This window comes from Contarinia nasturtii, unplaced genomic scaffold (assembly GCF_009176525.2).
Source record: "Contarinia nasturtii isolate CC-2019 unplaced genomic scaffold, AAFC_CNas_1.1 Cnas_scaffold_2861, whole genome shotgun sequence".
NCBI lineage: Eukaryota > Metazoa > Arthropoda > Insecta > Diptera > Cecidomyiidae > Contarinia > Contarinia nasturtii.
The window spans coordinates 371349-381337 of NW_022200178.1; the positions used below are offsets into that span (position 1 = coordinate 371349).

A 9989-nucleotide genomic window follows, 5' to 3' on the forward strand; every position below is an offset into this window, starting at 1 on the left:
TTATATTTGTTAAGAATGTTTGTGAGTGCGCCAAACGAAATGACTTCACTGGAATAAATCCATAAACATAAATATCGTCTGATTTAAGTCCTGAACGCAAAGATTTGATTATGCCGTCAAACTCAAGTAGGAAAAAAAACGAAATCCGGTGTGATTGTTTGCTTTAAATCAGTTGGAATTACGTTTTAATTTATCATCAAGAGAAAACAGCGAAGATCAAGAAGATGAAAAAAATGGAAATCTCACCGTCTAATCACATTTGAACGTGTGAACATGCTCGTTAGTTGGCGCGCCTGTGAACCTTTACGACCTGCACGGTTTCGTTCCTTTTTTAAAAACAAACACATACGCGCGTGTCTTCTTGAGCATGTAATGCGTGCGATAAAAAAGGGAAAAAGATCAAAATCACCGTTTGCATCTGGTATTTTTCACTTAACACCCACTTTTTAATGCATTTTAAACGACCGTCTGGTTTTCAATGGCATCCAGCAATGGCATTTTCCAAAAATGTTTATTTAACCGTCCGCAGTATAGCCCGTATAAACTCACACTGCATTGCCGCGAGATCCAAATAAAAGTGAGTGCAACACACTTTCTTTGCGTTGTCTATTTTTGGTGCGGCGAACACACTCTACCGATTCCAAATTAATCAGTACAAGGCAAATAACCGAATTGTTTATATAATCTATTTTAATGAAGAGAGAGAGAAATCCTGGATCCAGGTGCATGTATGTGTATGTGCATTTTGATGCTATTACAACAGTTACCGTTATAACGGTTTTGAGTTTGTATGCGAAGCGGAAAAAATTTTCATTTTTATTTTCGGACTTTTCTTTCTTTTATCTTTTCAACAAAAATATGGTCGATTTGGATCTTGAAATTTCATGTGGTGTAAAAAAACACACACCATCTCATGCAATATCGACGGACCATTTTCCAATGAAATTCCTTCGTTTGTTCGTTTATTTATCTGATTCTCTTGTTGGTTCTGTTTGTGTATATGTTCACAAAATCGTTTAACATTTGCTCTGTTTTCCGTTTGCTTTTTACATTTTGCCATATTCCATTCGCTATAAATCTAATGTCCCGCAGTCAATTTGGCTTATTTGTTTGAGTGTAAATAAAATAACTATTTCAATTCATTTTTCGTCGAAAAATATTTTCTCGACTCACCACATTAATCCTATTGACTGTCGAAATCAATGGGAAAAGAAAATACATACAACCAACTATAGTAGATATTGAAAATCAAACATGGAAGCGGAACAAAAATGTGAAAAGCATTCCAAGGGCTATCGAAGAAAAAAAAGATTCTAAGAATATCGGACTTTCCGCCTTTATTCCATTCATTCTTTTCAGTGAATACAATACGCATCAGGTGTGTATGAGTGTATGGTGTAAATTCCACAATGTGAAACCGATAATACGAGAACAAAAAAGATTTTTTTTATACTTGCTTTCAAAAGACGCCTATCATAGTTTATAGGCACATAGCGAATGTCAATAGTGAAGAAAACAAATCAAAGCCAGAGTAAATCAAAATGTATGTGGTACATCGGTTTTGATCCGACTTAGGTATCACTTTTATATACTTAAGAAGTATCGATATAAAATCGTCAACAAAATCACAACGTGAGCGAATCGAACAAAAAGTATCGATACAGAGAATAAAAAAAATCAACTTCACAAAAAAGGAAATCGATATACCAAGTACTATAACGTGAGAGGGGGAGAGACAATGAGAATGAGGCCATGAAGATGATTCAAGGGAGTAACTTCGATTTCAAGAGCTGACAACTAAAATACTTAGAAACAGTTTTCTGCCGCACTCTCTTTCGCATGCGATAATTTTAGTTACATGTATAATAGTAAAACCGAATGCCCCATTCGTTGAAAGGCAGAGACAGCAGCAGCAACAACGACAATAGTTGTGGCATCAACTCGAAATGAATATCGTTCATCGTTTCACTACTTGAAGATTGAAGCGTATGTATTCTTAAGTAGCAAGAACTCAACTATTCCATTTTGTATGTCGTCTCTTTTGTCTGTAACAAATGTAATTCTCGTTTATCGAATGCAATGGAGTGAGAGAGAGAGAGAGAGAAATCATTTCAGTAAAAGTGTAATCTTGTGCAAAAAGCTAGAGAATGAGTACAACGACCACGATGACGACAATGATGATGAAAAGAAGAGAAGAAACATAATCGAAAAGGAATATAGATCGCATGAGAAAAATAGGAAAACGGTCGGGAGAGTAGCGCAAAGAGAAAATAGAATAGAAGAGTATGAGAGCCAAAAAAGAAGTACATACAATATCAAACAGCATATGCTCGGTGTGCACATTACTTGCAAACTCACTAATAATACCGTGGTCCAATGTCGAAACATTGTGCAAGAGACAATTTGAGATGGCCCAAATATCTATGTTTATTCGGTAAAAGTTTTAACAAAAACCGGGTATTACGATCTATCAGCATTAAAACGAATCGGAACCTCTTCCGACCCGAACAATCTCGTACAGTTGATGTGGGAATAGGAAGCAAAGTTACATTATACAACAAACATCGCCAACGACGAATCTGCATGCACATCGAAAGAAAAAAAAACTTATCGAAAATGTCGATTAAATAAATAAAAATGATCAAACTTATGCAACATTAACTTGTTTTTCCATCTTTTCTCTATCTCTTCACTTCTTTCATTTGGTTTGACCGAATCCCCAACGAAACAGGATGCACTTTGTGTATGCGCATATAATGCGGAAATGTTAATTTTCTGGAAAAAAGTGTTTCATATGGTTTTGCGCGAATATTTTGTTCTCGCCATGAAATATCAAAATCTTATCAAATCGCTTGTGTGTGTCGCTTTGAATACTCGTTATTTAGTTAAATACAGTAGTATTTTATCTCATTTACGATGTAATGAGATTAGTTTATGGGTCGTTGTAAAACGTAAGCCGCAGATATGTTGTAGGCAAACGGGAAAAATAGAGAGAGAGAGAGAGAGAGAGAGAGAGAGCGGCTGACAGATAGGAGAACGAAAAAAAGTGAGTTGAGTCGCATTATGTACTAAAATCGCATCTAAATCTGAATAAAGGATTTTCGGTATAAAATCTCATTGTTGATGGGTATTTAAGGAGGCCAAAAGCGAATAAAGTAGCCATTCGAATGGTTGTGCACAGCACAAAGAACTATATGATTCTTGAATATCTTCACTTTGATTCGTGTAACCGACATAAATCACATTTCTTATGAGCACATGATTTCCATCGCTTAGCGCATAAAATACAATTGCTGATGTAAATTGTTATAGTTTCGCGTGTACGCTTTTTTTTGTTCTCCTTCTTTGTTTCACATTCGCCTTTCACAATACAGCGGATGCGGCTTAATTCATGCTGATGATGATGCTCAACCAGCAAACCATACATTTTAAAAATAATTTCGTATCATTCTGTTTGCGTCATTTAGTCGAAGTTTTTATTGTTTGTTTATTTTCTTATTTGCCTGCGAACTTCAATCGCATAACTCATTGCTAAATGAATTTATTGGTGTGCAGGCGAAATGGTTTCCATGCGAAAAGTGTGTGCGGTCTTGTAACCGTCATTTTTGGCTCGTGCCAAAAAATTCCAACACCAAATGGAAGCTAGCAGTGTACATTTGGGACTTTTAACTAAAATTGGTTAAATGCACAACATTCGCAAAATTATCGCGCAATAGGATGCCGAATGTGTCATGTCGCAGCCAAATAAATGCGAAATATATTGAGATGTAAAACATTTTACCATGCTTAACAAAGAAAGATGCGGGACTGAGGCAATGAATGGCACAACAGACAAAAACACGAACAAACAGTGACAATGGCAAAATAACAAGATAGTAAATAAAACGGTCTTGATGCTTTCCAAGAAAGCAATCGTTATATTTCCTTCTTCATAAAAATGAAATTTTTATTGCCTTTTTCCTTACATGACGAAGAATTTTCTACACACATATATGAAAATGAAGCGAACATCGCATATGGAATCGAACGATTCTCGCATTGCCGCCGATGTTGTTGTTGCTTTTTTCTTTTCTTCCAATTCGAGCTCGTTTGTATGTTGTTTTATACAAACGACGGAGGAGTTCATGTTCTGTCGTCATTTTTCTCGCATGTTTGAACATAAAATTTTCGCTTCAAATTTGTGCAGATTCAAACGATAGAGCGAAAGAATTCGGTTGTGCTTTTATTTCATTTGACCCAGTATGGATTCGCACTAAAACATGACATTTCATTGTTGTTGCATGCACAATTTAATATAGACATAAAATAAAAGGTCCAATGACCCGAAACATACTATACACTCTTTTTTAATTTAAACGTCACAATTTAGCAGAAGAAGCAGCACCAGCACCAACAGACTTTTGGGTTAAATTCTCGCTTTCTCGCTCCGGTCGCTCTTCTTCACAGCATATAGGCGAGAGCATCATACTAATAAATAATGTGTATAAAATGCATGCATACGCTTTTCGAAAGCGAAACCATTTGCAAAAGAGAAAAACAAGATGAACAAACCAAATGGATGAATGGAGCAGATGACGGAAATGAAGTATCCTCACCATAATTCTTATCTCGAGCACTCACTGGTCTCAAAACTGTGGTCCCTCTCTTCCTCTCACCCGCTATCTTCTGGTGGTGGTTTTCCTTTGGTTTTTCTCTTGAATGCGAAAAATACAGTGCTTAATACTGCTAATCCATTCTCCATGAATTTCATTGAGAGACGACACAACGGTCGATTATGTGTCGCACACATTTTCACATGCACGTAAGCCCCACATGCCCAACTACTAATGCGAATTATACCACAACGTTTTATGTGCCAAAGTCTAAAGAACGATTGTGGAAAAGATATACGATGATGAAAATTTGTAAGCCCGCGCTCGATCTCTTTCTTCCTCTTTTCCGTTCTATCAGTTGTTCTCCCTTAAAACTCGGCTCATGCATTGTATTGTCATTGCCAGTAATGTCGATTGAGCATTTAGGTATTAAACTAAGCTTTTTAAGAGGTCACATTGAATACATGTAACCTGCATTGTTATACATTAATGGCCATATTTATACACATTTCATTTGCTGCCGTTGTTCTCATGCTCACAGTTCCATAATCAACAATTACAACGATGACGACGTTGACGTTGACGTTGTCGATGTCGGGTGCGGTTATGACGACAATGATTACTAGCATAATGATAACCATCACCTGTAGCATAAGCTCTATTCTTCGATTCAATTAAATTTTTCTCTGTTTTCACAGCGCCCCTGATGCTGCTATGCCTCACAATTTAATATAAAAACTTAACTAAGTTTTTGGAGTTAAAGTTGATCCAAAATGAAGTGCTTAACTGTGATTTTAAATCAAAAATTAATATTTAATTCGATGGGAAAAGCCATGGGACAACCTACATATAAACAATCTATATATAAATAAATTATCGCAATTTTGCATCATCAAAATTAGTTTCATCGCTTAATTGCTCTTTCACATTACATATGCATAACTGAAAATCATCGCAAGTGATTAAACTACAAACAAGTTACATCGACTTATTATGACTTAATTGTTTCCCATGAAAGATGTAAGTGCACACACCGATTCATTTACTCACTTTGGCCTACCTATTTCGGTAAAATAATCGGCTGTGTAATTAAATTTTCCGAAGCTCTGAATGTTGAAAAATGTGCGGTTTAAATGTGCATATCGCAGAAAATAAAGATAGGAAAACAATGCGGAAAATGAACGAAGGAAATAGGAAAAATGGAATAAATAAACCGTTTCAACCTACGCCATTCAAATTAATTCTCTCTCTTTCTCTCTCTCTCCCAACACTATCTCCAATTCTACCGTGCAATTTTATTGTTATGAATGTTTCTCTATGGCAAAAACTTACCGACTTAAGCTATTTCATATGACAAATAATAATCTCTTTCGTGCTGACGACTGTGAGTGTGTGGATGTATGTATGTGTATGTTTGCCTCAGATGATGCTGCTGAGATCCATTTATTCAGCAGACATTTGCATTTCAAATTTTAAATTGCTGTTCGCATTTCGAATTATATGTGAGCCTTTCTTCGTCCTCTTTTACGTTATGAAAACACAATGTTCCAGAAGATGTCTTTTCTCTCACTCTCTGTGTCTATTTCACTTACTTGCTTATATATGTCGGATATGGGTATGTCTTTTTCTGTTCACACACTGATTCCACAAATGGTATTTGCCAACGTGGAAATTTATCGTCGGCTAAAAACGTTGCGCTCAACCACGATACGCTGAGCTAAATTCAAGCACTGAAATTATTTTAATAACAATACTAATGATAATATTTAAATCCACGGCGCTTTTCGTTCATTTAATTTCCGAGTTTTGTGGCAGATCAAACTCTTCACTCTATGTTCTTTACGTTTTCACTTGCCGCTTCTTTTTTTCGCTTTCAGTTTGATGTTTTAAAGGAAAGCCAAGTCTTCTTCTTATTATTATTCTTATTTTTTCGAATTACTGAGTTTGTAGTTTTCTGTGTATGGATATTAAATTTTGAGAGTTTGTTCTCACTGTTTGCTTATTTTAGCCGTTGCATTGGATAAATTAGTATGTGAAATGCAAACGTGTCATCGTCGTTGGCGTCGTTGTCACGCTGAAATGAGCGGGTATCATTTGTGAAATCCTCCGAGACAAGACTTAATTCAGTTATGCATAATTATTTTTCACTTTGGTTCCAAGAGACAACTCTTTCTTCACTTATTCACTCACACACACGCGGACACATACAATGTTCCCACTTTTATTTATCTTTCGCTCTTTTCTACTCTCTCTATCTCTCTCTCTCTCTCTGCCTCACTTAAAATGTATGTCTAATATGTGTACATCAACAACCACATGTATTTTAGAGTTGATTCACACTGGATTCGTTTTCATTTTTCTACACGGATTTTCCATATAAATTCCACTAGCTGCTCCGGTACCGTTGTGGTGTTACTTTGTTTCTGCTTTATTTCTATGTCCTTCGTTATTCCCATACAATGCCGGCACAAATCAAAACTGAGCGAATGAGTTCAGCGGCAGAGTGCAACAGCAATGATGATAGAAGAAATTAAAAAAAAAGAAAGAAAGAAAAATAAATGGGATTAATATAAATTGTGTGTCAAGATCAGATTAGTTTGTTCAAGTGAGAGTACGAAGAGTGAATGTGGTGTGTGCCACTTAAGTGGATGATGTATGAGTATTTTCACAGTTTTGCCATATCAATAATACCACCCATTCTGAATTAAATAATTTAAATTGAAAATTATGATTCGGTTCGTTGGAACTCGAGTTATTTTTTTTTATTCTGTGTCGCCTACACCAAGAATATATGATAACATGTTCCACATTAAAAGAGTCTTTGAATTCGCTGATGTGCATAATATTTTTATTGCCACTTGCTTTCGATTTCGTTGAATTAATAATGTCGATGATAAATTCATGCACACGACCCGGGCAAGCCACCATATCACCGCCAACCCATCCAAGCATAAGTATTCAATTCAATGAGAGAATATCCTGGGCTTTCTGTGCCAATGAATACGAATGCGTGCCTATACGATATTTTACCGAATGTATTGACGTGATTATTACTCCGGTGTGTTATGAAATTCGCACCCCTCAAAATCGATTACCAAGATATGGATATGGGATATAGTCATACCATATATCCAAAATATAACTGTACTTCCGTTATTATTAAATCCAAATGGATGTGTGTGTGCCTGCGTACGCTTATTTTTTTGCATTTCATTATTTATATTTATAATTTTTTTGTTTTCATATCGTGCGGCATATAAATAAAATGGAAACCAATTTGGATTTAAATACTGAACTTTTTTATTGGGTTCAATAAGCGGTCGCAACATTGATCAAACAGTTTTTTTTTGTTCGCTCTCGCGAGAGCCAAACATTTTGTTCCTCGTTATTTTTTGTTTTTGCTTCAATTTTGCGCTTTCCACTTTGTTCACGCACCGCAATTTATATGAAGTCAGGCACTATGCACTCCATCCCTTTCATTAAATGTGATAAGCTCAGCAGATATTTCACATAAATATATTCGATCATATTTTGTGATTTCATGAATGATATTCATGATTAATAATAATACAAAATGTGGCGCATTCACTCATTCTCTATCTCCAACCAAATGATTCCTCATTCCGCTCTCCTTCAATATGAATATTTCAATTGATAATATCTCAAACCCACTGGCATTAGTATCTGCGAATACTGTGAACTTTCATCGGTTTTAATATGAAATAAAAAAAAGTTTTCGTGTTGGGCACCAGTTATAATTCTTGCCGAAAAAAAGTGTACTCTTTTTCTATGTTATTGATTAACTTTTTGCAAGTAGTGAGTTTTTCATGTGGCAAAAAGTTTTGCTATTTCCACATTTTTCAACGAAACATTTACTTAGCAACAAACTGAGATGGATCGAAGTCAGTCTATTTTCTCTCTCATTTAGTTTCGTTTTTGCATTTAATATTAATCCCGAGCCAATGAAAACTTTTCGACAGCAAACAGGGAGAGTTTTCGCAATGTACTTGTGGCCAACGACTTTCGGCCACATTTACTAAATTAATTGTTGGCATTGCGAAAATTAGTGTAGTAGGTCGGCTTCGACTTTGATAAAGTTCGAGTAATTTCGTAATCCACGAAATATATTCATACAAATGTATTAATACCACCGAAAAGAATGTTGCGTCAAAAAAATGCGAAAAAAATAACACTCTCGTGCTTGATGTCAAAATACCCACACACACCCATCTGTAGAATAAAATAAATGCATTTTTCGTACAAATGAATGATTTATAGATTTAACTCTCTTGAATCAGATGATATAATACACCGTGTTGCTACACAATTCATCAAACCAAATGGCAAAAGAATAGGTATTTTTCGTTAACTTTACAGACACACGATTAGTGAATAGGCATACACAAGCATTTGTAAATAAATAAAAATGCGTGTGTTGCTCCCTGTGTGAACTGAGAGAGAGAGAGAGAGACGAAAAAAATATTTCATTCGAAAATATAGAATACGAAAACTTTTCGACTCGTGTGCGATTGCCGAGATTTTTCTTTGGTTTGGTCGTTGCCTCCCTGATGGCGATCTATCGCATTGTTGTGTATTTATTTGACATCGTCCAATGTCTGCAAATACTTGAAGTTTTCTTATAATTTTTTTTTCTTGCTTTGATTCGGGCACATTTGTACAGATGTTTGAACAGCAGGCCTTTGGGCAATTATTTGAGAAATTCGTTCAATTCATTAACACATTGGTATGATTTATTTTTGTAAGTCTGTCGCACGCTCCCTCACAACAACACTAATGGCAAATAAGCACAAATCATAAATTATAGCACACACACACCCACATCCTGATATCGAGATCCAATTGCTAAACAATGAGAACATGAAAAATGTCGAGAAAAAAAATGCACATACAACACAATCAACTAACCGTTAATTAATCCAACATCTTTTACATTATGAAAAACATTATGCTGGAAATGGGCATTATCTAATGGAAATTCCGACTTTTTAAAATGTTCATTCGTTTTACACTTTAATCACTCGAAAAAGATTTCTGTTGATATTTTTTTTCTCAGTTTCGTTTTCACTACGAACACTTTGTCGAAAAAATGTTCGATGAATTTTATCACGAGTGAAAAAAAGTGCGTCCTAGTCGTGTGTTCGTCCGTTGCAAACTGATTCGAAATGAATTTGATCATTTGAATTTTGGTCGAGCCGCTGCTGACACCCAATGTGTTGTAACGACATACAACAGATTGCGTATGTTGATGCGATTCGCCTCTCTGCTATCTCTCACTATACATCCAATTTCGGGCTACGGCATGCTGTGTGGCATGTGGAAAATTGAACAGCAGTAGAGCAGCAACCGCACACGATACTACCGGCACAATTATACACA

The 9989-nt window shown here is 35.7% G+C and overlaps 1 protein-coding gene across 3 annotated transcripts in view; it reads right to left on the reverse strand.

The window, feature by feature from the left end:
• LOC116349318 (protein artichoke) overlaps positions 1–9750 on the reverse strand; it is a 134095-nt gene extending 124345 nt beyond the window's left edge. For 2 of the 3 annotated variants that reach the window (XR_004201899.1, XM_031780702.1), the window contains exons 1-2: positions 9519–9750; positions 5925–7070 (exon numbers count right to left, since the gene is read on the reverse strand). The gene's annotated coding sequence lies outside the window, so the exon portion shown is untranslated. Of the gene's footprint in view, positions 1–5924; positions 7071–9502 lie in introns of all 3 variants that reach the window. The other variant, XM_031780703.1, reaches the window with a different exon arrangement.
• Positions 9751–9989: the final 239 nt, after the last annotated feature.